The sequence below is a fragment of the Rattus norvegicus genome, chromosome 1 (assembly GCF_036323735.1).
Source record: "Rattus norvegicus strain BN/NHsdMcwi chromosome 1, GRCr8, whole genome shotgun sequence".
NCBI classification, from domain to species: Eukaryota; Metazoa; Chordata; class Mammalia; order Rodentia; family Muridae; genus Rattus; species Rattus norvegicus.
In genome coordinates, this window is record NC_086019.1 from 72,093,421 (window position 1) to 72,121,268 (window position 27,848).

Below are 27,848 nucleotides of genomic sequence, written 5' to 3' on the forward strand. Positions count from 1 at the left end.
ATCAAAATACCAATCCAATTCTTCAAAGAGTTAGACAGAACAATTTGCAAATTCACCTGGAATAACAAAATACCCAGGATAGGTAAAACTATCTTCAACAATAATAAGACTTCTGGGGGAATCACTATCCCTGAACTCAAGCAGTTTTACAGAGGAACTATGATAAAAAACTGCATGGTATTGGTACAGAGACAGACAGATAGACCAATGGAATAGAATTGAAAACCCAGAAATGAACCCACACAACTATGGTCAATTGATTTTTGACAAAGGAGCCAAAACCATCCAATGGGAAAAAAAGATAGCATTTTCAGCAAATGGTGCTGGTTCAATTGGAGGTCAACATGTAGAAGAATGCAAATCGATCCATGCTTATCACCCTGTACAAAGCTTAAGTCCAAGTGGATCAAGGACCTCCACATCAAACCAGATACACTCAAACTAATAGAAGAAAAACTAGGGAAGCATCTGGAACACATGGGCACTGGAATAAATTTCCTGAACAAAACACCAATGGCTTTTGCTCTAAGATCAAGAATCGACAAATGGGATCTCATAAAACTGCAAAGCTTCTGTAAGGCAAAGGACACTGTGGTTAGGACAAAATGACAACCAAGAGATTGGGAGAAGATTTTTACCAATCCTACAACTGATAGAGGGCTTATACCCAAAATACACAAAGAACTCAAGAAGTTAGACCACAGGGAGAAAAATATCCCTATTAAAAAATGGGGTTCAGAGCTAAACAAAGAATTCACAGTGGAGGAATGCCGAATGGCTGAGAAACACCTATAGAAATGTTCAACATCTTTAGTCATAAGGGAAATGCAAATCAAAACAACCCTGAGATTTCACCTCACACCAGTGAGAATGGCTAAGATCAAAAACTCAGGTGACAGAAAATGCTGGTGAGGATGTGGAGAAAGTGGATCACTCCTCCATTGTTGGTGGGATTGCAGACTGGTACAACTATTCTGGAAATCAGGCTGGAGGTTCCTCAGAATATTGGACATTGAACTGCCTGATGATCAAGCTATACCCCTCTTGGACATATAACCAAATGATACCCCAACATATAACAAAGACACATGCTCCACTATGTTCATAGCAGCCTTATTTATTGTAGCCACAGGCTGGAAAGAACCCATATGCCCTTCAACAGAGGAATGGATACAGAAAATGTGATACATCTACACAATGGAATATTACTCAGCTATCAGAAACAATGACTTTATAAAATTTATAGGCAAATGGAGGGAACTGGAAAATATCATCCTGAGTGAGGTAACCCAATCACATAAAAACACATATGGTATGCACTCATTGATAAGTGGCTATTAGCCCAAATGCTTGAATTTCCCTAGATGCACAGAACACATGAATCTCAAGACGGATGATCAAAATGGGAATGCTTCACTCCTTCTTTAAAAGGGGAAAAAGAATACCCTTGGCAGGGAGTAGGGAGGAAAAGATTAAAACAGAGCCAGAAAGAACACCCATTCAGAGCCTGCCCAACATGTGGCCCATACATATACAGCCACCCAATTAGATAAGATGGATGAAGCAAAGAACTGCAAGCCAACAGGAACCGGATGTAGATCTCTAGGAGGCACAGCCAGAATACAGCAAATACATAGGCGAATGCCAGCAGCAAACCACTGAACTGAGAACGGGACCCTCATTGAAGGAATCAGAGAAAGGACTAGAAGAGCTTGAAGGTGCCCGAGACCCCATATGAACAACAATGCCAACCAACCAGAGCTTCCAGGGACTAAACCACCACCCAAAGACTATTCATGGACTGACCCTGGGCTCCAACCTCATAGGTAGCATTGAATATCCTAGTAAGAGCACCAGTGGAAGGGGAAGCCCTTGGTCCTGCTAAGACTGAACCCCCAGTGAACGTGGTTGTAGAGGGGAGGGCGGTAATGGGGGAAGGATGCGAAGGGGAACACCCATATATAAGAGGAGGGAGAGGGGCTAGGGGGATGTTGGCCCGGAAACCGGGAAAGATAAAAACAATCGAAATGTAAATAAGAAATACTCAAATTAATAAAGAAAAAAAAGAGTATAAAAAATGTAAATGCCAGTTGAATAATCTAGAAATTTAAAACAGTGGACGATTTTACAATTATATGAATCTATGACACAGATGTAGATGAAATAACCAAATAAGGAAGACAGCTATCCCACCAGCTCAATTGTTAACAAATGAAACTTCTACTACAGAGATTGCACCACTTCTAATTAACCGTTTTGATAAAGGGATATACTATATATTTGATATAGTAAGCTACTTCCAAAATTAGAGTGCTGCATCATTTCTAAAAACACATATAAAACGTAATGAACATGGAGTATTTGTGATGGGGCCTAATCAGAGCCTTCACCCATTTTTCCAGTGGGTTTTTTTTTTTTTTTTTGTGCAGGAAGGTACAGTGCATATTAGCAAGGAAGAAACGGTAATGGCAACATAAAAACCATTGTTCTACAATGGTGTCCTGTCTACACGGTAGCTATGGTGTATATTGCAGGGTTTGCTGTAGGAGTAAACAAGCAATCAATATATGATTGTTTAGTTTACCCACTCCATGCGTTTGAATTCAAGGAAATAATGCTTTGCGTGACCAAGAGTAGACAATAGATAGACCAATATCCCAGAAAACAAATGCTATTACTTTTATAAAAATAACAATAATATGACTTTTTAATAGCATTATGTTATATTCATAAAACAATTCATTGCCCAGCCATCATCAGAAAATCTTTCTTCTATAGAAGAGAAGAAATCCGGACATCAGCACCCAGATAAAATGCTCAGAGTGAGATTCATAAATGTAAATGTGATCTCTCCTTAAAATATCTCCGGGCAGGCCAAGGAAAGGGACGATTAGAAATTCAGAGTACCAGTGGTGGTTTAGGTCACCAAAGAAACACGCCTTTCTTAATAAACAGAAATAGCACACAATAGACACACAAGGATAGAAACAAAAGATAAAGTGCCTACATCAGTCTTCCAGAATCATCTTGCACTGAAATAAGAAATGTGAACATACCCCATCCCTAATCCATTAGCAATCTCTACTTAATAACCACTTTCCAATAAAAATTTAGTTTATTTTAAACGTGTCTCCATCACGAAACAAACTACTATCAAGATAGACTGCATGCCCAACACAATATGGACAACAGAAAGTGAACTCAATTACTACATTGGAAGTCCATGTCTCAAATTTCCTTCCAGTTCTATCCCCTTACCTCTAAATTTTTAATGTAAACCATTGTTCTTTTCTCATTTTAACCAAAATGGTCTTTGCACATATATTTTGTTTCCAATATTAGAGTTTTAATGATATTCCTAGTACTGTAAACATATGAGCCTCTAATTTTCATGACATTTCGGGTTCCTAATGCTTACATTTTTTCTAATTCTTATGAGTTAATTTTTATTTATCTTAGTCCAGTTTATATTTATATATGCTAGTATCCCAAAAAGGACTAATGGTTTTCTAATGAGAGGGAAAATTTAGGTGGATCCAGGTAAAAAGGGATGTGGTAAGGTGCTGGATGAATTAGATAGAGCCAAAACCATAATCAAAGTATATTATGAAAGTAAAAATTATTTTTTCTTTTCTTTTCTTTCCATAATTTATTAATTTATTTTAATTCACATCACATCCTAGTCACATTCCTAACTTCTTCATCTCCTCTCAGTTCGGCCCTTAGAAATTCTTCCTCCAATTACCACTCTCCTTAACCATAGACAATGGAAAGATACCTTGGGTAACCCTGCCCCCACACTTTGGGACATCTAGTTCTAACAGGACTAAGCACCTCTTCCCCAAATTACCAGTTTTCTTCTATGAAGCCACAATTATGCTTATACTTAAACAACACAAAGACCCAACAAAGAGGGAGGACTTCAGAACAATTTCCTTTATGAATATAGATGCGAAAATACTCAATAAAATTCTTGCAAATTGAATCCAAGAACACATCAAAACAAACATTCATCATGATCAAGTACGCTTATCCCAGGGAAGCAGGGATTTTTTAATATATGGAAATCCATCTATGTAATCCACTATATAAACAAACTTAAAGAAAAAAAGGAGCATTTCATTAGATGCTGAAATCATTCGACAAAATTCAATACCCCTTTATGATAAAAGTACTGGAAAGATGAGGAACTCATGGCCCATGTCTAAACATAATAAAAGCAATATACAACAAACCAGTAGCTAACATTAAACTAAACAGTGAGAAACTTGAATAAATCCCACTAAAATCAGGGACTAGACAAGGCTTCCTACTTACTTCCTACTTATTCAATATAATATTCAAAGCCCTAGACAGAGCAATGAGACAATGAAAGGAGATCAAAGGGATACAAATTGGAAAGGAAGAAATAAAAATATCACTGTTTGCAGATGATATGATAGTATACATAAGTGACCCCAAAAATTCCAACAGAGAATTCCTAAGCCTGATAAACAACTTGAGCGAAGTGGCTGGGTATAAAATTAACTCAAACAACTCAGTAGCATTCCTCTACACAAAGCATAAACAGACAGAGAAAGAGATTAGGGAAATGACACCCTTCACAATGGTCCCAAATATTATAAAATACCTCAGTGTGATATAAACAAGCAAATGAAAGATCTGTATGACAAGAACGTCAAATCTCTGAAGAAATTGAAGAAGATCTAAGAAGACAGGAATAACTTCCATGCTCATGGATTCTCAGGATTAATATAGTAATAAAGATCATTTTGCCAAAAGCAATCTACAGATTCACTGTAATCCCTATCAAAATTCCAACACAAGTCTTCATAGAGTTAGAAACAGAAATTGGCAGACTCATTTGGAATAACAAAACACAGGATAGCAAAAACTATACTCAACAATAAAAGAATTTCTGTGGGAATAACTTTCCCTTACCTCAGGCAGTCCTACAGAGCAATAGTGATAAAAATTGTATGGTATCGGCACAGAGAATAGCAGGTAGATCAGTGGAATAGAATGGAAAACCGAGAAATGAACCCACGCACACCACACAGTCACTTGATCTTTAACAATGGAGCTAAAATCATCCAATGGCTAAAAGATAGCATTTTCAACAAATAGTACTGGTTTATGTATAGGTCAGCATGTAGAAGAATGCAAATTGGACCATTCCTACTGCCTTGTACAAAACTTAAGTTCAAGTGGACCAAGGACACCCACATCAAACCAGATACACTCAAACTTATAGAAGAAAAAGTCAGGAAGAATCTAGATCACATGGCCACTGGGGAAAATTTCCTGAACAAAACAACAATGGCTTATGCTCTAAGATCAAGAATTGGCAAAAGGGACTTCATAAAACTGCAAAGCTTCAGTAATGCAGAGGACACTGTCACTAGAAAACGGCAACCAACAGATTAGGAAAAGATCTTTACCAATCCTACCTCTGATACAGGGCTCATATCCAAAATATATAAAGAATTCAAGAAGTTAGACTCCAGAGAGCGAAATAACCCTAAGAAAATGAGGAAACAGACCTAAAATAAGAATTCTCATCTGAGCAATATTGAATGGCTGAGAAGTACCTAAAGAAACGCTCAACATCCTTAGTAAGTAGGGAAATGCACATCAAAACAACCCTGAGATTCTACCTCACAGCAATCAGATTGGCTAAGATAAAAACTCAGATGACAACAGATGCTAGAGAGGATGTGGAGAAAGAGGAACACTCCACCACTGTTTTGGGGATTGAAAACTGGTACAACCACTCTGCTAAGCAATCTGGAGATTCCTCAGAAAATTGGACATTCAACTACCTGAGAATCCAGCTTTACCTCTCCTGGGCATATACCCAAAATTTGCTCCAACATACAGCAAAGACACATGCTCCACTATGTTCACAGCAGCTGTATTCATAATAGCCAGATGCTGGACATAATCCAGATGCCCTTCAAGAGAGGAATTGATACAGAAAATGTGGTACATCTACACAATGGAATACTACTCAGCTGTCAAAAACAATGACTTCAGGAAATTCACAGGCACATGGAATGCACTAGAAAATATCATCTTGAGTGAGATAATCCAATCATATAAAGCACATATTGTATGCACTCACTGATAAATGGATATTAGCCCAAAGCTCAAATTAACGAAGATATTATTCACAAACCACATGAAGCTCAATAAGTTGAATGACCAAAGTGGGGATGCTTTACTTATTCTTTAAAGGGGGAACAAAAACATTCATAGGAGGGGATACGGAGGAAAGTTTGGACCAGAGACTGAAGGAATGGCCATTCAGAGCCTGCCACACATGTGCCCCATATATATATATATATATATATATATATATATATATATATATATATATATATATATATACAGCTACCAAGGGTAGATAATATTGATGAAGAATCTGAGAAGTGCAGGCTGACAGGAACTGGATATAGATCTCTCCTGAGAGACACAGCCAGAGTACGTCAAATACAGAGGCAAATGTTAGCAACAAACCACTGAATTCAGAATGGGAATCCATTGAAGGAATTAGAGAAAGGATTTAAGGAGCTGAAGTGGCTTGGAACCTCATAAGAACAACCATACCAACCAACCAGAGATTACAGGGCCTAACCCACTACCCAAAGACTATACATGGACTGACTGATGGCTCCAACTGCATATGTAGGGGAGAAAGGCCTTGTTGGCCACCAATGGAAGGAGAAGCCCTTGGACTTGTCAAGGTTGAACCCCCAGTGTAAGGAATTGTTGGGGGAGAGAAGAGGGGTGGTTGGTGAGAGGAATACCCTTTTAGAAGAAGAGAAGTGGGATGGGATAGGGGGCTTATGTCTGGGAAACCAGGTATGGGAATAACTTTTGAAATGTAAATTTAAAAAATCTAATAAAGAAAAGAAAAGGAAATGCCATCTCTGATTTCTCTAATACCTTTAATATGAATGGGTGTAGAATTATAGCAAAGACCTTTTCAGTGTCATACTATTAAATTAAAAAGTATGTAAGTAAATTGTGGTTCTATGATTTTCTTGGTAATTTTGAATACAGCAAGATTCAAGGCATTTCTGTATTTTCCATAATTTTTAACTCTGAAGACATTGAAGGTTCAAAGCTTGTTTTCTTTTGAATTTTTTTCTTCAGTTTCTTATAGGACATTTCATTAATTTGTATTTCAATTGTTTTCCCCTTTCCAGGGTCCCCCTGGAAACCTCCTTTCACATCCTCCCTCACCCAGTTTCTATGAGGGTAATCCCCTCCAACTAACAACCTACTCAGGCATACTCAATGCCATGGAATTGCCCTACATAGGGCATCAAGCCTTCACAGGATCAAGATCCTCCCATTGACGTCTAGGGCCTCTCCTCCCATTGATGTCTGACAAGGACATCTTTTGCTACATATGCAGCTTGAGCCAAGCGTTGCTCCGTGTGTACTTTTGGTTGGTGGTTTAGTCGTGGGAACTCTGTGGGTTCTGATTGGCTGATATTGTTGTTCTTCTTATGGGATGAAGAGTGAGGAAAATTGTATAATAGTTTATTCATTATACAGAGGTTCACTTACCACTTACTCTTTGCTTCTAAGATACTAATTGTAAGAATTCTTCACTGCAACGACAGGAATATAAAATTAGCAAAATCAAGGTAGAAAATCAAATATAAATTAGGAGAAATAGGTCTAAAGATATTGATCTGTGAGAACTGTTGGTCACTATTGAAGATCATGTTTTAGAACTCAAATATTCAGTTTAGTTTTTCATTAAAATTTTGTGGGAATATGAGTGCTAGGACTTATGTAGGTTTTGAAATGAATACACAGATCTAGTATTTTCTTTGGATCTTGTTGAATATTTAAAATGCAAGAGGACTGAGAGCAGAACACTGAATAGAATGCAAATAAACAAAATATTTCAAATTCATATAAACTTTCATGCTATATATTGGAAGAAAATAAAATTCTAAATATAAAGGAGAATGTATTTACAAATCAAAATAATTATATTGATAAAAATAATAATATGTAAGTAAATTGTGGTTCTATAATGACCTGGATAATTTTGAATACAGCAATATTCAAGGCATTCCTGCATTTCTCATAATTTTTAGTCCTGAAGACAGTTTGTTTAAATATTCTATACCTGTCACTGTTGTAACATTGTTCATACTACATTCTCAGTGGATACCAAAGCTCCAAACATGATCGTGCTTTTTCCTATTTGGGGATTTGTGACAAAAGGGCCGTGACCTGAGATTTTGAGTCCTTTCTAAACCATTAATGCTTGTCTCACAGCATTAATTTATCAACTAATAAAATTCATTGATATTATTTTATGTGTTGATATAAGCAGATTTTGAGGCAGTTGTGGGACCGAATTTTCACAAAGTAGAATCTTTCTAGGGACCATAATTTTCACAAACACAAGTGATGTCATTGACCTACCTGTACCATCCTCATCTGTATTTATCAACCATGTTTATCACATGCGCTGTGCACATGAGATGAAGCTTCTCAGGAGAGGGAGTCAATGATTCTTCTAGGGGTGAAGAAACAACTCTAAAAAAGGAAACAAATACATATGCAGCATCTTGCTCAGTCACAGTGATAATAGTACACGGGGATACTTTGGTAACTGTTTGATTTGCTGATCTGTTTGGCACTTTACAATCAATTTTACCAGGCTCAGAGCAGGAAAATTATGTTTACCATAATTTTACTCTTCTTGCTCCTGAACATTCCACTTCTTGTGGCTGATTTTATTTATCCCAGATGCTTTTGGAGAATGAAGCAGAAAGAAGAGAGGAATGGAAACATGGGAATAGGATGTACTTTCTTGATGCATGCAGTAAAATGGCATTTAGAGAATGAATATTTCAGTCACATTTCAGATATACAGTAAGTTGTTTTGTGTTTTCATTACTGATGATGAAAGGTCATCATCAATAATTGTCAAAACTACTGAGGATGAGGAGCAAGGCAAAGCTATGAGTATTTTGTACTCTGTTTTTAACCTGCAAAACAAGAAATAATTCCAAATTCTATTACAGACTTAATGTTATATTACAACTTTAATTTGAAACAGGATTTCCCTCCAGCTTCACACATGTAGAGATGCAAACTGAGCAATACAACAAATGTGAATATTTATCTATCACATTCATCCCTCTCCTAGACAGTTTCCATATCATAGTAGCCAATGGTATCTTATCAAAAGAATCCCCATATATTTTCTGTGAGTTTATCCCAGGTGCATTTATGCAAATGGCCATAGAGTCTGCTAATAATCCTTCCATCACAGTGTAGTTTCCAGTGCATGTACTATTGTCACTAATGTTGGTGACACACCTAGCTCTGTAGAGCTTTCATATAAGCATTCACTTACTTTCATACATTTCCTAGATGTGGTCCCTGTTTATGTTGTATCAAAAATTGAACTAAGAGATCTTTCCACCACTAACTTCAAATTTTGATCTTTAAAAATTCACTGGATTTAAGGTCTTACAAAGTCCAGTATTTATTCTCTATTTAGAGTAAGGAAGCAACATATGGATGCTGAAGGATATGTTGCATTCTTTTTGGAAAGTGATATTATTACTAATAGTGATAACATCAATTATGAAGGATGACATTTCATGAACATTTCAAGGATTTATGAACTTCCAGTTTCATTTGTCATATTAACCACATTACACATATTAATATTTATGGGGTGGGGACAATGCAATTCAATGCAGGACTGTCCTTTTATTGACTTCAAATGATATCTGTAAATTGCTGTCCATTATAAAAACCCTAACCTTTTACACAACACATACTGAAAACCACAAGTATGCTCTGGCTTTGGCTTTTTCCATAAATGAAATCAACAGGAACCCTGATCTTTTGCCAAATATGTCACTAATATTTAAATTCTCAGAATATTCTTGTGATTGGGAATCTCAGTTAAACAGTCACATTTCTATGGGATTACAAAATCATGATATTCTCCTTAATTATGTCTGTAAAGAATTCTCCAAGTGTGTAATGGCAATTACAAGACTAAATTGGGCAAAAACTGTGACACTTCACATAATCCTAAACAACTTCATATTTCAGCAGGTAAGGTAAGGTTTGGGTTGTTTTGTTTTTTTTTGTGTGTGTGTGTGTGTGTCTGTGTGTGTGTGTGTGTGTGTGTGTGTGTCTGTGTGTCTGTGTGTCTGTGTGTCTGTGTGTATTGGGGGAAGGTTGGGAATTCAATCATGAAATCATATATCTGTTTGTGTCAGCATGATTTTACTAGGCCTGGGCAACATTCTGTAGTTCAAACGGATTATTCACAAGCTTGATAGTGCTTCCACATCACCTTATATGAAAAACAGATGAGGGGGAAATAATAGCTAGCTCTGATTTCTAGAAATGTGCAGAAAAATGTGTTTATAAGTTCTTAGGAATACAATGTATCTCATGCTGCTACCTGTGTTCTAGTTCCTTCATCTTACTTATAGACCCTATCATCCTGTCTTGAGTGATGATGAAAAATTTCCCTATCTATATCAGATGGCCTCTGATGATACATCTCTAGCTCTTGCCTTGGTCTCCTTCATAATTCATTTCAGTTGGAACTGGGTAGGGTTGGTCATCTTAGACAATGATCAAGCATCCAATTTCTCTCCTATTTGAGAAGAGAGATGGAAAAAAATACAGTCTGCTTTGCCTTTGTCAACATTATTCCAGTCAGTATGAATTTATACATGTCAAGAGCTGAAGTGTATTACAGCCAAATCATGACATCATCCGCAAATGTTGTTATCATTTATGGCGACACAGACAGTACATTAGTTGTGAGCTTTAGAATGTGGGAATCTCTAGGTATACAGAAAATATAGATCACCACCTCACAGTGGGATGTCACTCTTAGTATGAAAGACTTCACATTTGGTAACGGATATTGGACTTTTGCTTTTGGACACCACCATGGTGAGATTTCTGGGTTTAAAAATTTTGTCCAGACATTAAACCCTGTCAAATACTCGGATGAATTTCTGGTAAGGCTGGATTGGATGCACCTTAACTGTAAATTCTCAGCATCTAAATGTAAGACACTGAAGAACTGCTCTTCCAATCACTCACTGGAATGGCTAATGGTACACACTTTTGACATGGCCTTTATTGAAGGGAGTTATGACATATACAATGCTGTGTACGCTTTTGCCCATGCACTCCATGAGATGACTTTTCAAAAGTTTGATAATATGACCCAGGACAATGGCAAAAATTATAGTTATAGCTGCAAGAAGGTAATATTTCTACTGTTAGATGATGTTTAGTATTATCAATACATAGTTTTATGAGACTGTAAAATGCCCAAAATAAGTGTGCTAAATATTTTCCAAAATCAAAGAATTTTTACTAAGTAAATCGTGATATTAGTATAAAACTCTAATGTTAAGAGAATAGAGTAGAAGGCATTATACATCAGTGTAGACCTGTGATTTTATTACATATTAACTGAGTATCATCATATATGTTTTAATACTGAAGATATATTTAGTCCATCCACAGGAGTCCTGTCCATGATGAGTCCTTGTTTATTAATTCTTACATATGTTATTATCATTGTTGGGGATTGTTTTAACTAAAGATCCCTGCTCACACTCTTCTGACTCTAGGCTTGTGGAATCAGTTAGTGCACTGAGAATAGGCACACAGAAAATAGTGCTAGAATTCAGTGCAATACATTCATGTGTTGGAGTGTATGTTAATGTTTGTCTCTTACTGTATATTTATGTTTCTGTGTTTCTGTATATCAGTGTATATATCTATATCTATGACTACATCTAGATATTTAGATAGAGAAATATAGAAGGAGGTAGAAATAGAAAGGTTTTTATAGATATTTTTGCCAATCTGCCTATGTCAATGAAAATAAGATTGTCTGTTTCCAATTCTTTCTGTATGATGAATTTTGTCAGTATGTATATTCCTGCATATAATTATCAATGCATGTGTCTGCAGGAGCCTCCGTGTTTTGGGTGCTTTTGTGTATGTTTTTTTTCATTTTTGCTTGTTTGTCTACATACAATATCATCAATTTATCTGTTACTGTCTTTCTATATAGAGGTCAGTACATATATATGTCTACCCATAATTATTCTTCTACGCATGTATTTCTGTGTGTGTATACATGCATATGTGTTTTTTGTGTACCTGTGTCTGTTCGAGGTTTTTCCTACATAGTCTGTCTCTGTGTACATCTATATTTTCATGTGTGTTTGGGCATGTATGTGTATGTTTGTGTAAATAAATATGTTTTTCTATTACGTGTGAACCTCAATATGAATGCAAGTCTTTTTTTTTGCTTGTGTATGTTTTATATTGCAAACATATTTTGCTGTCTGCATGCATGTTTGTGCTTGAGAGTTAATCTACTCTTATAGAACTAAAATAACATCATAATTTTGCACATCTCTTTATTTTCACTGAGAAATTTCACCTACATTTTGTCAATAGAGCTTCCTTTAAGATGAAATAAGAATATATTTTCTTACTTTAAGGAAGAGAGTACACTCTATAGTGTGGTGCTTGTCTTTCAGCTGTGTTCCTTTCTGAGGAAGAACCCATTCACTAATCCTGTTGGGGACAGAGAGAATATGAACCGAAGAAACAAACTGCAGGAAGTGTATGATATTTTCTATGTTTGGAATTCCCCACAGGGCCTTGAACTTAAAGTTAGAATAGGAATGTTTAGTCCATATTTTCCAAATGGTCAACAGATACATTTTTCTGAAGAGATAACAGAGTGGGCCGGAGGAAATGCACAGGTGGGTTCAGCCTAATTGTATTAATTTAAATTACACTGTCAAGTGCGTGCATCCAAACTTTCATAAACCTGGTGAAATGAAATTTATTGTCATGTGAGAGACTAATTTCTAGAATCCTATATTATATTCATATTTTCATGTTTAAGATGACTTTTTGGAATTCATTGAGGATTCTTCAATAGGCATATAGTATATTTGCATTGTATCAGAACCTATTTCATTCCTTTAATATTAACTGTTTCAGAAAACAGTTTGATATTATTTCCAGTATAGTAAGCAATATTCTATTAATCCCATTATTGCTACTACAGAGTGATTTCCAATCTGTTGATAAACCATTTCAATGGATGTTTAAAGACTCTGGCTCTTTGTAAGGACAGAGTAAAGTCATCATAACCAAGTTACCAGTTTTTATAATGGAATTTTCAAACCTGTTTAATAACTAATTCTAAATTTCCAAAACCTCTTGCTAACCAGACATTAACCTTTTATGAAAAATTTACATACCCTATGAACAACACTCTGGATTTTTCTGTTCCTTATTAATGCTGGTATGAGAGTGTTGTATGCATGTATACATGTGCAACACCTGCACGGGTAGTATTGTGGGTAGCTGAAGATTTATTCAAATCTCAGAGCATTTACAAGAGGCTCATGCCACTTAACGGATGCTAGAAATCAAACATTGGTCCTCTTCATGAATAACAATTGTTCTCTAGAATTTAGCCATGGCTCCAGCAATGAAAAATACCTTGTAAAAGATAATACTTAGTAAAGGAAACTTGTCTCGCCCCACTGATTCTTGCATATTTTATTCAAACACAGAAGTCTGTACTTAGTTGCCTTCTCTATATGGAGAGAAATTGTTAGTAATAAAAATTTGCAGTTGAGGAATTTTTAAAATTAAATCTCATATGCATTCTAGGTATAATATAGGTTGGAATGCTGATGTGATTAGTTTTCATGTGTCATATTCAAACTGCCCTGTTTCATTTGTAATAAAATCTCTTGTTGCTCAGATGGTATGAAATTTAAAATTACTGTTCTTCGACAATATGTTTAAGAATGCTAATCTTAGGGAAAAGAACATAAGAGCTAAAAGTATACTTGCAGAACTATATATCCATTTAGAGGATAACATTGAAATCTCCTGTGTATTCTATTCAGGCCTCACATGAGTCTTATATACTGTTAACTGGAAGAATATAACTGGAACTTACAAAAATGTTAACTGTGTTCTACTCATACATAATCTAATGCCAATGTGGAGTCTAATATAAAATGTGAATCATCAAGGAAATATTCCAAACATTAGAATCATAGATTTAAATGAAAGACATGTTCAGTGATTCAGTAAACTAGGAATCAAATAATTATTATATAAATAGTAAAAAAAACATCAAAGAGGGCAGTAATCATCTCTGGGAGGATACAATGAAATTGTGAATACATTGATACAATGAGACACTGAGAGAGGATGTGACAAAGGGATTCCAGTAAGTTACGAAATAATGAAAGAACTTCAAACTAATATATAAACAAAATAAACCAAAAGAATATCTTAGTGGATAGTCTAACAAAAGGCATGCTCCAGTTTGAGGACAAAATAGGCAGGACATGAAGGAAGAGGCATAAAAAGTAGAAAATTCAAACTATGAGAGAGATAAAACAACAAGGAAAAGTGAAAGTCAGAGATGAATAAGGAAGTATGATTAAAAGATCAAATTTAAAACCACCAGGAACAAGAAAAAGAAGACACTCTAGGTATCAAGAGTATGTCCATTATATTGTAGCAGTACATATCAAAATAATGTGAAAAACGTAGACATCTGTCTGCTAGAAGCATATAAACAGCGACTTTGAAAAGGAAATACTCAGCTTTTGAAATGGTATAGTCCTTGACAAATTTTACTTAAAATTTATAGTGGGACAAGGAGCAGATATGAAAGCTGAAGGTGAGAACCCTCATTCCTATAAAGTCCATTTCTGGATGACAGCAGGTTCCACTAGCTTCACCCATTTTTAAATGTACTTAATTAATTTTTTTCATTCTTTAACTTTATTTACTGATAACCATTTACTTACCTTCTCTTCTATTCTTTCTCCTACATTTCACTTCACTCTCATTCACTACTCCACCATTATTCAGAAAAGGGTAGCCTCCACTATCCAGATATCAACATGCTTTGGCATATCATGTTGCACAACAACTAGGCACAGATTCATATTCTCTTATTGGGATCAGTAGAGGCAGCCCAGTAGGATAAACTGTCACAAAAGAAAGGAACAGAGTAAAATGCAGACCTCAGTATTGTTCTTAGGAGTCCCACATAAAGACAAATCTACAGAATGGTTAAATGTTTAGAATGCCTAGGTCAGTCCCATGCATTATTCGTGGTAGTGGGTTCAGTCTCTCTGAGGACTTGTGTTGGAAAGTTAGTTGACTCTGTAGGCTTTCTTGGGTTTCTTTTAAGTCTCTTGCTCCTAAAATCCTTCTTTCCCTCCTGTTCAGGATTCCACATGCTCAACCTATTGTTTGGGTATGGATCTCCACATCTGCATCCTTTAATATCTGAGAGATTCCTTTCATATCATGGATCTATTAGGCTCTTGCCTTCAAGTGTAACAGAATATTATGTCCAGCATCAGGGGTAAACTTCCTTTCATGGGATGTTTTTCAAGCTAAACCTCTCATTGGTTATTTACCCACTCATCCTCTGCTCCATCTTTCCTCACATGTACCTTTAGGTAAGACAAATTTAGATCAAAATTTTGGAGATAGCATGTTGACTCAATCCCTACCCTGGAAAATTTGCCAGGTTCATGAGGCACCCTATCATGCTTATCTAGGAGACTTAGCTAAAGTCACCCTCATAGATTTCTGGGATTTTCTACAGCCTTAGCTTTCTAATTTCACTCAGACATGCCACCCCATAGAAATTGTATCTCCAAATAGTCTGTACTCCATTCTCCCCATGTCATCCCATTATATTCTCATCCCACCCAACTCCCTTCAGTGCATAACCACATTAACCAATGGTGTCTATTCTATTTCCCCTTCTCACGTGAATACATTGGTTCCATATTTTGCCACCTTTTTTACATGGACTTTATATGTTTGGCAATTTTAGACTGCAACAAATGATGAGAATAAAATTTTTGTCTTTCAAAAATTAAAAGATAATTCCCAATCTAATTACAATATACAGAAAGTTTATTTCTTATAATAAAAGGAGACAGAAAAATATTCAGCATGAACAAAATTAAGAACATTAAAAGAACTCCATCTTATATGAAAAGGTAATATGAGGGATGGAAAGATGCCTCAGAGGTTAAGAACACTGACTGTTCTTCCAAAAGACCTGAGTTCAATTTCCAGCCACCACATGATGTTTCACAACCATTTGTAATGGGATCTGATGCTCTCTTCTGGTGTGCCTGAGGATAGTGACACTGTACTCAAATATATAAAGTAAATACATCTTTTAAAAAAGTAAGATGAGCATAAGAGGTCAAAATAACATATAAACAACATTCAAATGCCTGACAGAAAAATGTCTGTTGAAAATGTATCAAATATTAATGTAACAACTGAACAATAATTAAGAAATAATTTTAGTAATAATTGAGCATTAATGGTCATTTTCTCTAATAAAAAAACACAATGAGTTTGGTTTATTTTTAACGTAATATTTTTATTGATTCCTTGGGAATTTCACATAATACCCAGTTCCCATTACTTCCATATCTGCCTCTGCATTAGAGCAACTTTTATAAAAATTAAAATGAAAATGTCCACATTCTGTTATTTTTGTACTCATTGGAACATGGCAAAACTCTCGGTTCCTGCTTTATAAATAGAATGTATTTGTTCCCTCCCAAAGTCTCTCCAGAAATCCTCAATTGTGATTAACTAACATCCGGTTCTTTATCATACATTTTAAGCCTTCTTTTGGATTTACTTCCTGATTAAGTTGCTTCTTTTCCTTGGAATGTGGGGGAAGTGTCTGAGTGGGGATGACAGTAGGATTTGCTACCTAAAACTTTCCTGTACCTCGCTCACATTTTTGAATATATAATCATTCAATTTACTGCAAAAGTAGTTGCCCAGCCTTTTTCCAGCATCAGAAGAAAAAATAATGGTGTTCTACATTTTTTATAGTGTTAGCAGAGACAGAAACCTTGGGCCTAAATGCAGCTAGGCCACAGACACTGTCAAGGTCCTCAAGAGTCAGCACACCCCATGTACATCATCATGGTTTCACACTACAGTCCAGAACATGAAAATTCCCAAGTCTTCACCGTCATAATATAGGCCATGGATATTAACATAGACGTGGAATGGTGCAATAGGACCATGGATCGAGAAATGGCCATATGGAGCAGCATGGATCCTGTAATTCCACTTGTCTCTTGTAGCTGTGAAGCTTACTCAGATCAGTATGGCTCCAGGAGACAGCATGACTTAAGCAGCTTGGACATCCACATGACCTTTGGTGTTATCACAGGTCATGGGCATTGGCTGCAGAACATCCAGCCTAGATATTTCACCTTGTGACAGCAGCAACCACATATATCTGTAGAAATGTTGGTAAGAAAACAAACCACAGATATCAGCAAAGATGCTGGGTTCCACAGAACCAGGGGCCAGGATATGGACCTGGTAGTAGTAATGACCCAAACAGCACCATGGCTAAAGATAACAGCATAGGACACTCACATAAATATGGCAATAGGGGGAATTATTAGTTTATTAATGGTTGACATTTTTATCCCTTTTTCCTGTGGAGACTTGATGCCCCAGAGAAGGGAGATACAAGAAGTTTGAAGTGGAAGTGTAAATGGAAGAGTATCTTCTTAGAGGGCAAGGGGAGGGGAAAGGAAAGCAGGCTTGGTAGAGAGGGGACACGGAAGGGGTATAACATTTGAAATGGAAACATATAAAATGATTAACATAAAATGGACATTCCTTTGTGGCCTGCCTGAGGGATATTAAAATATCCTTTACGCACATGAAAGGCGCACACATATAAAAATGGGATGAAGGGAAGTAAAATAACAAAGTTGAACAGAAGGAATATAATTAGATTCCTACTTCATTGATCATTGATGACCATGCCTGAAATAATTCTTGACTAAACATCTATGTCATTTACCAATAGACGTAATGAACAGAGCTAAAATACAAGTACCTACGCTCAAATAACTTCATTCCATGATTGTTAGCATGGCTAATAATGTGCATATCAGTTAAGTCTAAATCATCACACAAATAAACTAAAGGATAAAATTATATTTTACACAAAAACATGCAGAAAGTGTTCTTAATGAAGTCTAGTATCATTTCAGAATTTAAAAAAGAAAAAACAAGCATCTGGCAATCTACTAGAACACGTTATGCAATAATGAAGTTGTCTATGTCAAATTGTATTACATGAACAGGAGTATCATATAATTTCCATTAAAATCAGAAAGGAGGCCAAGTTTTGTAGGGGTACATGCCTTTAATCTGCATTCTTTGAATTATGTGTGAGGAGAATCTCTAAGCATTTGTGGCTAGTCAGACTTTCGCACTGACTCTTTTCTAACGGGGGCTGAAATGGATACTCTGCCTTAAGTAAAACAAACAAAATTTGGACAGGGAAATGCATGTTCTCAACTCATCCTAAATATGTCTTAGAATCTTAGTAAGTGAGAAAATGAATAATGAAAAATACTTCCAGTAAAAAGAAGAAAAATCTTGTGCTTTGATTTATAAAGGAAGATGAGAACTACTAATACTATAAAGTGAGACATTATTTTTTCACACAAAAAAGGAAGAGTTGTGGTTAACCAGATTTCTAGAGAACATGAGTTGAATCTGTAGATATTCAACTCTGTGATGAAAATAGGAAACTAAGAAATAAAGGATGGAAATACAGAATGAAGATATCAGCAAAATTCCAATGCAGCATATAGATACCCATCATGAGATTCATTGGAAAAACCAAGATTTTCTTAATTTAAGAAATACTTGAATTAACTTCAGGAAATCTAAATCTTCCTCAGTTTTTCACACTCTTTGTAGGCTCTATGTGATGCCTTATTTGAGGCCTTGTTTCCTGTTTTATATCCTTTACTCCTAAATTGCTACTATGTTGCTGCTATTATACAGTAACAGTATGCAAAGTGAGAAGGAAAGGTCCATTTGACTCATGGATTACACTCAAGAAAAGAAAAGACATGGATCTGGATAATGCAATGGAAACTCATTTAAATCTGCATACTGGCTTGTTCTGCATGATTTCTAATATTCCACTGGCTAGAGACAACATTGTTCCCAATAGGCTGAGCACTCCTACATCAATTAACAATTTATTATATGCCTCACATATTGGATGACAGGCTAAAGTGATGGAGATAATTTTTTAATTAGGATTCTCTATATCTTTATATTGTGTTATGTGTTTAGGGGAGAGAAATTAACTAGAATAACAAGCTTGAAATCTCTGTAGTGTTTGCACACAGGACACTAGCAGCTTTTGCTCTTGAATTTCAAGGAGTTGGGAAACAATTCAACTTCTCCTCAATTTTTTCCATATATTGATGTCAGTCATCATACAATGCACTAAGTAAAATCTGGTAATCAGTTGGTATATAAAATTAGTTCATTAACATCACATGCTAATGTAGTATAATTATAGAAGCAGTAAGCAAAATTTCTGTTAGCAGCATATGTGTACTTTTCATTAGATGCCAACTTCTGTATGCAGTGCTGATTGTGGTCCTGGATATAGAAAATTCGGGAAGGATGGAAATGCAACATGCTGTTTTCATTGCAAACCCTGCCCAGAAAATGAGATTTCGAATGAGACAAGTGAGTGTTTCCTGCTGGAATAAGTTCTTCAAACAGACCATCATCTTGTTTCTCTATTGGAATGCTTAAGTGGTCTACAGTGGAAGTTAAAATAAAATATGTCTTGTTCCTAGTTAGTCATCATAGGAATAAAATAATTTAAAATGTCCTCATTAAGATAAAAGTAGATATTGTTCTATATTTTGCCTCCATCAAAAGTTATAGTAGATGGCATATTATCAACTAAACAGTTGTGAGAAGAAAACTTCAGTGCCAGTGTACCCTAGACAAGATATTTTCTAATGTTTAATGTTCTCAAAAAACATACATAGATCATGAATCTTTAAAGTATTCTTTATGTTGTCTTGATCTATGTCCCCTTACATAACTCTATGGACACATTACATGTACAGAAGCACAAGGAAGACAAAGTTAGCCATTTGAGTATGGTTAAAAAAATAATCCTTATTCTCTGTAAGATGAGTGAAGACAGCAAATAATAACTTACAAAATTATTATATATTCAAGTTAGTATTTCCTTCCTCTATTCATATTCATAATAGTAATTTTACATATTGTTTAGTTAAAATTGTTTTGATCTGAAAGGAATTAGCCACAGATTTCCAATGGCATTGACACTACCATAGCCCAAGTTAATCAAATAACTATTTTGTCAAGACAAAATAAAGACAAATGACAAGCATGTTGTTATTCTGGTCTATTTTGTACAAACCTATATAATTTAAGTGACATCTCATAGGGACACTTATTTGTCAGTAAGATGGCTTAGCAGTTAAATCCTTTCCCACTAAGCATGATGGTATAGGTTTACCTCCAGATCCCATCAAATTGTAGGAGGTAACCAACTTCCACCTGTTGCTTTGTAATATTCATGCAGTTTCACATTAGACATAGACATAAGAAATTCAACAACACTGTTTGGAGATAGTTAACCTTGGTGCTATGAAGCAAACTCGAGTATTCGCCAAGACCAACACATTCTGCTCAAAAGCAAGCTTAATTTGTATTCTCTTATTAAATAAATTAATAATGGCTCTCAACAAATGCATTGTTCCATGTAAAAGACTTCTACACTAGAAAGTACATTATCTCTTATTGCAATCATTCAGTGACTCAGTGGAATGGCTATCAGGTTCCTACAAATACAATGCTGGAAATTACAGACATTTGTACCTTCAGTAATAGGCTGTCTTCTTTTTATGAAAAGGTTTAGGAATGTGGTGTTACTACTGCATATTGGATAAACTATGAATTTCTTTTAGTTTTGCACGGACAAACACCAATGTTATATTCATATAAATTTCTGGTCTCACTCTCACTGTCATGCTTCCCCTATATAAACACAATTATTATCATGTTAATAAGAACTTCTCTTAATTTTACATGCAAAGACACTAATAAATATAAACACCCATGATAAAAGATCACAAGAATACTGTAAAATAGACAAAAATATGTGTTACTTTCATTTCCCTAACGATGATTAAATCCATTACAAAATAGATTCCATTATTTCATGTAGCAGTGACATTCAATGCATTCTCAGCAACTAGACTCATACACGGTAACACCTCTTCTATATGCTTACATGAAATATCCTGTCAGTCAAATTGCTGAAGTTGAACTAACAATACCTTCATTTCTCTATTAGATATTGATTTGTGTGCCCGATGTCCAGAGGACCAATATTCCAACACGGAACAGAATCACTGCATTCCCAAAGCTGTTGTATTTCTCAGCTATGAAGAACCCCTGGGAATGGCAATTTCCTTAATCTCCTTGTGCTTCTCAGCATTCACAACCGTGGTTCTTGGAGTTTTTATGAAGCATCACAGCACTCCTATTATCAAGGCCAATAACTGCACTCTCACCTATATCTTGCTCATCTCACTCATCTTTTGTTTACTCTGCCCCTTGCTCTTCATTGGCCATCCAAACTCTGCCACTTGCATCCTGCAACAAATCACATTTGGAGTGGTATTCACTATTTCTCTTTCCACTGTGTTGGCCAAAACAATTACTGTCGTTCTAGCATTCGAAATCACAGCCTCACAAAGAATGATGAAGTACATTCTTGTTTCAGGGGCTTCTAACTACATCATTCTTGTCTGTACTCTCATTCAAGTCATTTTATGTGCAGTCTGGTTGGGAGCTTCTCCTCCGTCTGTTGATATTGATGCACAATGTGAGCATGGCCATATAATCATTGTTTGTCATAAGGGTTCAGTCACTGCCTTTTACTGTGTATTGGGATACTTGGGTACCCTGGCCTTTGGGAGCTTCACTCTGGCATTCTTTTCCAGAAATCTTCCTGGTGCTTTCAATGAAGCCAAATCCATAACATTCAGCATGCTGGTGTTCTGCAGTGTCTGGGTCACTTTCATTCCTGTTTACCATAGCACCAAAGGCAAGATGATGGTGGCGGTGGAGATATTCTCCACTTTGGCCTCCAGTGCAGGGATGCTGGGATGCATCTTTGTTCCCAAATGTTACACAGTATTGTTCAGACCAGAACAAAATTCTCTTCAAATGGTCAGGGTGAAATCATCTTCCCATGTTCATATTTCACAAATTCTTAAAAATATATACTTGGTTCATAATCACCAAATATTGGATTATATTGCCATACCTATCTGTGTTTCGAATGGCTCTCACTGTTTCCTGTGACTATATTGCCTAGCAATACCATGTTTACTGACATTCCTATTGTCTCCTACAATCTTCTACAATGTTTAAAAGTCTTCCTCTTTAACTGGAGATAATGAATTCCTGATGCTATATAATAGTTAGAAGAATTATTCTAGGAGCACAAAGTGAAAAAGAATATTTTTACCAACAGGTTGTTAGAATATTTCCAAAGATGAATTGTTGTCATTGCATTCATAATTACAGCCTGCTCTTACAGGGGGACTGATTCAATACTTAGTCCAACCGTCGGATCTTACCAAACACCTGTACCAATTGTTACAATGAAATAGATGTTCTCTTCTGGGCACTAAAATTAACTGAATCTATTTATGCCCATAATCACACACATACACACACACGTACACACACACACACACACACACACACACACACACACACAAAGATGCACACACACAGATGCACACACACAAACATACACACATACACACACACAGTAGAGAGAGAGAGAGAGAGAGACAGAGAGAGAGACAGAGAGAGAGAGAGAGACAGAGAGAGAGAGATGCAAATAACTAAAATTACGTAGATTTTAAAAAAGATATAGAGGATAGAAGAATGTTACAAAGATTTTATACTGGGAGTTTGCTTTTCAATGTTCCCCTAAGGTTTTAGAATACAGGAACCTAGAATGAAAGGATCACAAATGGGTAGAGATGACTGGACTTATTTTTTAGACACTTTACATTATAATGCTCATCTTTAAGTATATCATCAACAACACCCTTGTGAAATTGTCAGAGAAAGAACAGCCTCTTGAAATAATCTCTTCTCTGTGTGGAATTTAGCTGACTTTATGCAAAAGATCAGCTTTGACACCACAGAGTAACCGAAGATAGGCAGCTTGTGCGAGTCAGTACTTAGAACAGTAGACATGGGTTTACTCAGAAACTCATAGGGATTATTGGCTCTGACATCCTGAATTTAGAGAAGAGAAAAGAAAGGAAAAGATCAAACACTGAAATAAATACACAAACACACACACACACACACACACACACACACACACACACACACACACACTGGTTGAATCTAAGATAAGTTCCAGCAATACATATGTAGACACTTAGGCAGAAAGACATACAGACAAAGACATACACATTCACACACTAGATGAATGAAGCCCAGCTCCTGCAAGCAGTTTCCAAGCAGTTCACATAAACACCTATGTACACATATACACAGATGCACGTGTAGAAACATACACATACACATACACATACTAGTTGGAGGATGGAACAAATTTCCAGCAGGCAGGATCCAAGCATTTTGTATATATGTATATTTCTGCATAGATACACACACACACACACACACACACACACACACACATACACACACTAGTGGGTAAATGTAACAAAGTTCCAACAAACAGACTTCAACTATTTTTCATATAATACACATACATATATACACATATTGATAGAAGAAGTAAGTTGTAAAACACACCCAGACATCTTTACATACATATATGTGTGAAGATATGACAAATGGAACACACATTTATACACACTTTACACAGACAAACCCAAATATATATTCATGCATGTATGTGAATACACACACACACACACACACACTCATATATGTATAATCACACACAAAAATACTTACATATATACATATTACAAAGTTCCAAAATTCTCTAACATAAACATAACACAAATGCATACATACACATAGTTGATGGGTGGAAAAATATATTCCAATCACTTTCTTCTTTCTCCCATCTCTTATGTGTTTCAAAGCATAGGGATTGGAGCAATACCACCTTGTTCAGTATGTTAGTTAAATTGACTACAAATGATATCTGTAGATCTCTGTCCATAATAAATTTTCTAATCTTTTACAGAAATATTGAAAATCACAAGATAACTGTGACCTTTGCTTTTCCCATGGATGAAATGACCAGAAACCCTAATGTTTTAACCAAATGACTCTTTAGTATTTGAGATCCCACTTTGCGGTTGTAAGAGTCACTCACAATTAGACAGACTTATTCATTGGTCTGCACAAAATCATAACATTTTGCCTAATTATGTTTGTGAGTATGACACGATATGCACATTGTTGTTGACAGGACCAAATTGAAATACATCTGTTATCATTTTGACAAACCTGGACCTATGCAAATCTCAGCAAGTAAGATATTGTAGGGTGGGAATTCATGGAATAAGGTCTCCATTGATGCCATTCCCAAATTCTAAGAACAATGTAAAGAGATCAGACATTCTGGGATTATGTATTTTATGTAGATTTAGGACACTATTCCAAGAATTGATGGGGTTTTCACATTTCCTTGTTTGAAACAGAGATATAGGAAGAAGTAACAGATAAAAGGTTTTCTAGAATATTTTGTACAAAATTATTTTTAACTATTCTTCTGTACATATTCAGCATCTTGCTGCTGTCTCTGTTCTAGTTTCTTTACCTTACTTATGGAAATTTCCATAATGTCCTTAGTTAATAATTTCCCTATTTGTATTAGCTGGCCCCCAAGGAAACATCTTTTGCCCTAGCCCTTGTCCCCTTCATTATTCATTTCAGTTGGAACTGGATTCTTCTCGCCATTTCAATGATCAGGTCATCCACATTTGAGAACAGAGATAGAAAAATATACAGTTTGCTTTGCCTTTGTGAACATGATCCCAGTCAACATGCATTTATATATAATGAAATCTGAAGTGTATTACAAACAAATCATGACATGGTCCACAAATGGTACTGTCATTTATTGTAACAGAGAGAATACATTATTTTTGAGCATTAGAATGAAAACGCAGAAATGAACCCACACACTTACGGTCACTTGATTTTTGACAAAGGAACCAAAACCATCCAATGGAAAAAAGATTGTATTTTCAGCAAATGGTACTGGTTCACCTAAATGTCCGCATGTAGAAGAATGCAGAACAATCCATTCTTTTCACCCTGTAAAAATCTTCAATCCACGTATATCAAGGACCTCCACATCAAACCAGATACAAACTAATATAAGAAAAAGTGGGGAAGAATATCAAACACATGGGTACTGGAGAAAATTTCCTGAACCAAACACCAATGGTTTATGCTCTAAAATCAAGAATCGACAAATGGGATATCATAAAACTGCAAATCTTCTGTAAGGCAAAGAACACTGTTGTTAAGACAAAACGACAACCATGAGATTGGGAAAAGATCTTTACCAATCCCAAAACTGATAGAGGGCTTATATCCAAAATGTACAAAGAACTCAAGAAGTTAGACTGCAGGGAGACAAATAACCCTATTAAAAATGGGGTTCAGAGCTAAATCAAGAATTCACAGCTGAGGACCCGATTGGCTGAGAAACACCTAAAGAAATGTTCAACATCTTTAGTCATAAGGGAAATGCAAGTCAAAACAACACTGAGATTTCACCTCACACCAGTGAGAATGGCTATGATCAAAAACTCAGGTGACAGCAAATGCTGGCAAGGATGTGGAGAAATGGAATACTCCTCCATTGTTGGTGGGATTGAAGACTGGCACAACCTCTCTGGAAATCAGTCTGGAGGTTCCTCAGAAAATTGGACATTGAACTAGCTGAGGACCCAGTTATACCTCTCTTGGGGATATACCCAAAAGATGTCCCAACCTATAACAAAGACACATGCTCTATTATGTTCATATCAGCCTTATTTACAATAGCCAGAAGCTGGAAAGAACCCAGATGCCCTTTGACAGAGGAATGGATACAGAAAATATGGTATATCTACACAATGGAATAGTACTCTACTATCAAAAACAATGACTTAATGAAATTCATAGGCAAATGGATGGAACTGAAAAATATCATCCTGAGTGAGGTAACCCAATCACAGAAACACCCACATGGTATGCACTCATTGATAAGTGGATATTAGCCCAAATGATCGAAATACCCTGGATGCACAGAACACATGAAAATCAACAAGGATGACCAAAATATGAATGCTTCACTCCTTCTTGAAAAGGGGAAGAAGAATACCCTTGGGAGAGATTAAGGAGGTAAAGTTTAAAACAGAGGCTGAAGGAGCACCCATTCAGAGCCTGCTCCACATGTGGCCCATACATATACTGCCACAAAATTAGATAAGATGGGTGAAGTAAAGAAGTGCAGGCTGACAGGAACCAGATGTAGATCTGTCCTGAGAGACACAGCCAGAATACAGCAAATACATAGGCAAATGCCAGCAGCAAGCCACTGAACTGAGAATGGGACCCCCGTTTAAGGAATCAGAGAAAGGACTGAAAGACCTTGAAGGGGCTTGAGACCCCATATGAACAACAATGCCAACCAACCAGAGCTTCCAGGGACTAAGCCAATACCCAAAGACTATACATGTACTGACCCTGGACTCCTACTGCATAGGTAGCAATGAATAACCTAGTAAGAGCACCAGTGAAAGGGAAAGACCTTGGTCCTGCAAAGACTGAACCCCAGTGAATTTGATTGTTAGGAGCAGGGCATTAATGTGGGGAGAATCGGTAGGGAAACACCCATATAGAAGGGGAGGGCCAAGGGTTAAGGGAATGTTGTCCTGGAAACCGGGAAAGGGAATAAAAATTGAAATGTAAATAAGAAATACCCAAGTTAATAAAGATGGAGGGGAAAAAAAGAATGTGACAATCTCTCGGTATACAGAAAATATGGCACACCACCTCACAGGGGGTGTTACTATTATTAATGGAGACTTCACATTTAATAATTTCCACAGGACTCTTGCTTTTGGACAATATCATTGTGAGATTTCTGATTTTAAAATTTGTGTACAGACCGTGAACCTTTCCAAATTCTCAAGTGAATTTATGGTAAGGCTAGAGTAGATGTACTTTAACTGTGAAGTCTCAGACCTTAACTGTAGGATACTGAAGAAATATTTTTTTCAGTTCTTCCTTGGAATGGCTAATGGTAGATATTTTTAACATGACCTTGAGTGATGGCACTCATGTCATACAATGTTTCATATACTATAGGTCATGCCCCTCCATTAGTTCTTTTTCATCAGGGAGATAATCAGCTCATGCACAGTGGGAAAAGATCCACTTCTCAGTGTTTTAAGGGAGTGCTTCTGCTATTTGATGATATTTTGAGGAGTCTTTTCTGATATTTTGAGTTTTTAAAGTCATAGTCAAAATATTTGTCAGAAGCCCAAAAGATTAAAAAAAAAACAACTTCCAGACATTTTTCTGAAAAGGATCAATCAAGACATTAGTACAAATATCTAATGCAATGTCACTTGAGTAGAGTTCATGATTTGTGAGTGAAAAATTGATTTTGGAAAGAATACCTAAATATACCAACTTTTCTAACACTTAAAACTTAATCAGTTCTTCTTAATGAATGCATTCAGCAACTAGAAGATAACACTTTGCTGATTAATGGTCAAATATTTTGTAATTGAAAAAGATTGTTTTCTTTTTTAAATTTTAATTTTGTTTACTTACTCAATTTTTATGACTCTCAATGCCAACGT

General features: G+C 36.0%; 1 pseudogene; it reads left to right on the forward strand.

The window, feature by feature from the left end:
• Nucleotides 1-8,710: 8,710 nt before the first annotated feature.
• Vmn2r116l-ps13 (vomeronasal 2, receptor 116 like, pseudogene 13) lies at nucleotides 8,711-22,335 on the forward strand (annotated as a pseudogene).
• The last annotated feature ends 5,513 nt before the right edge of the window (nucleotides 22,336-27,848 follow it).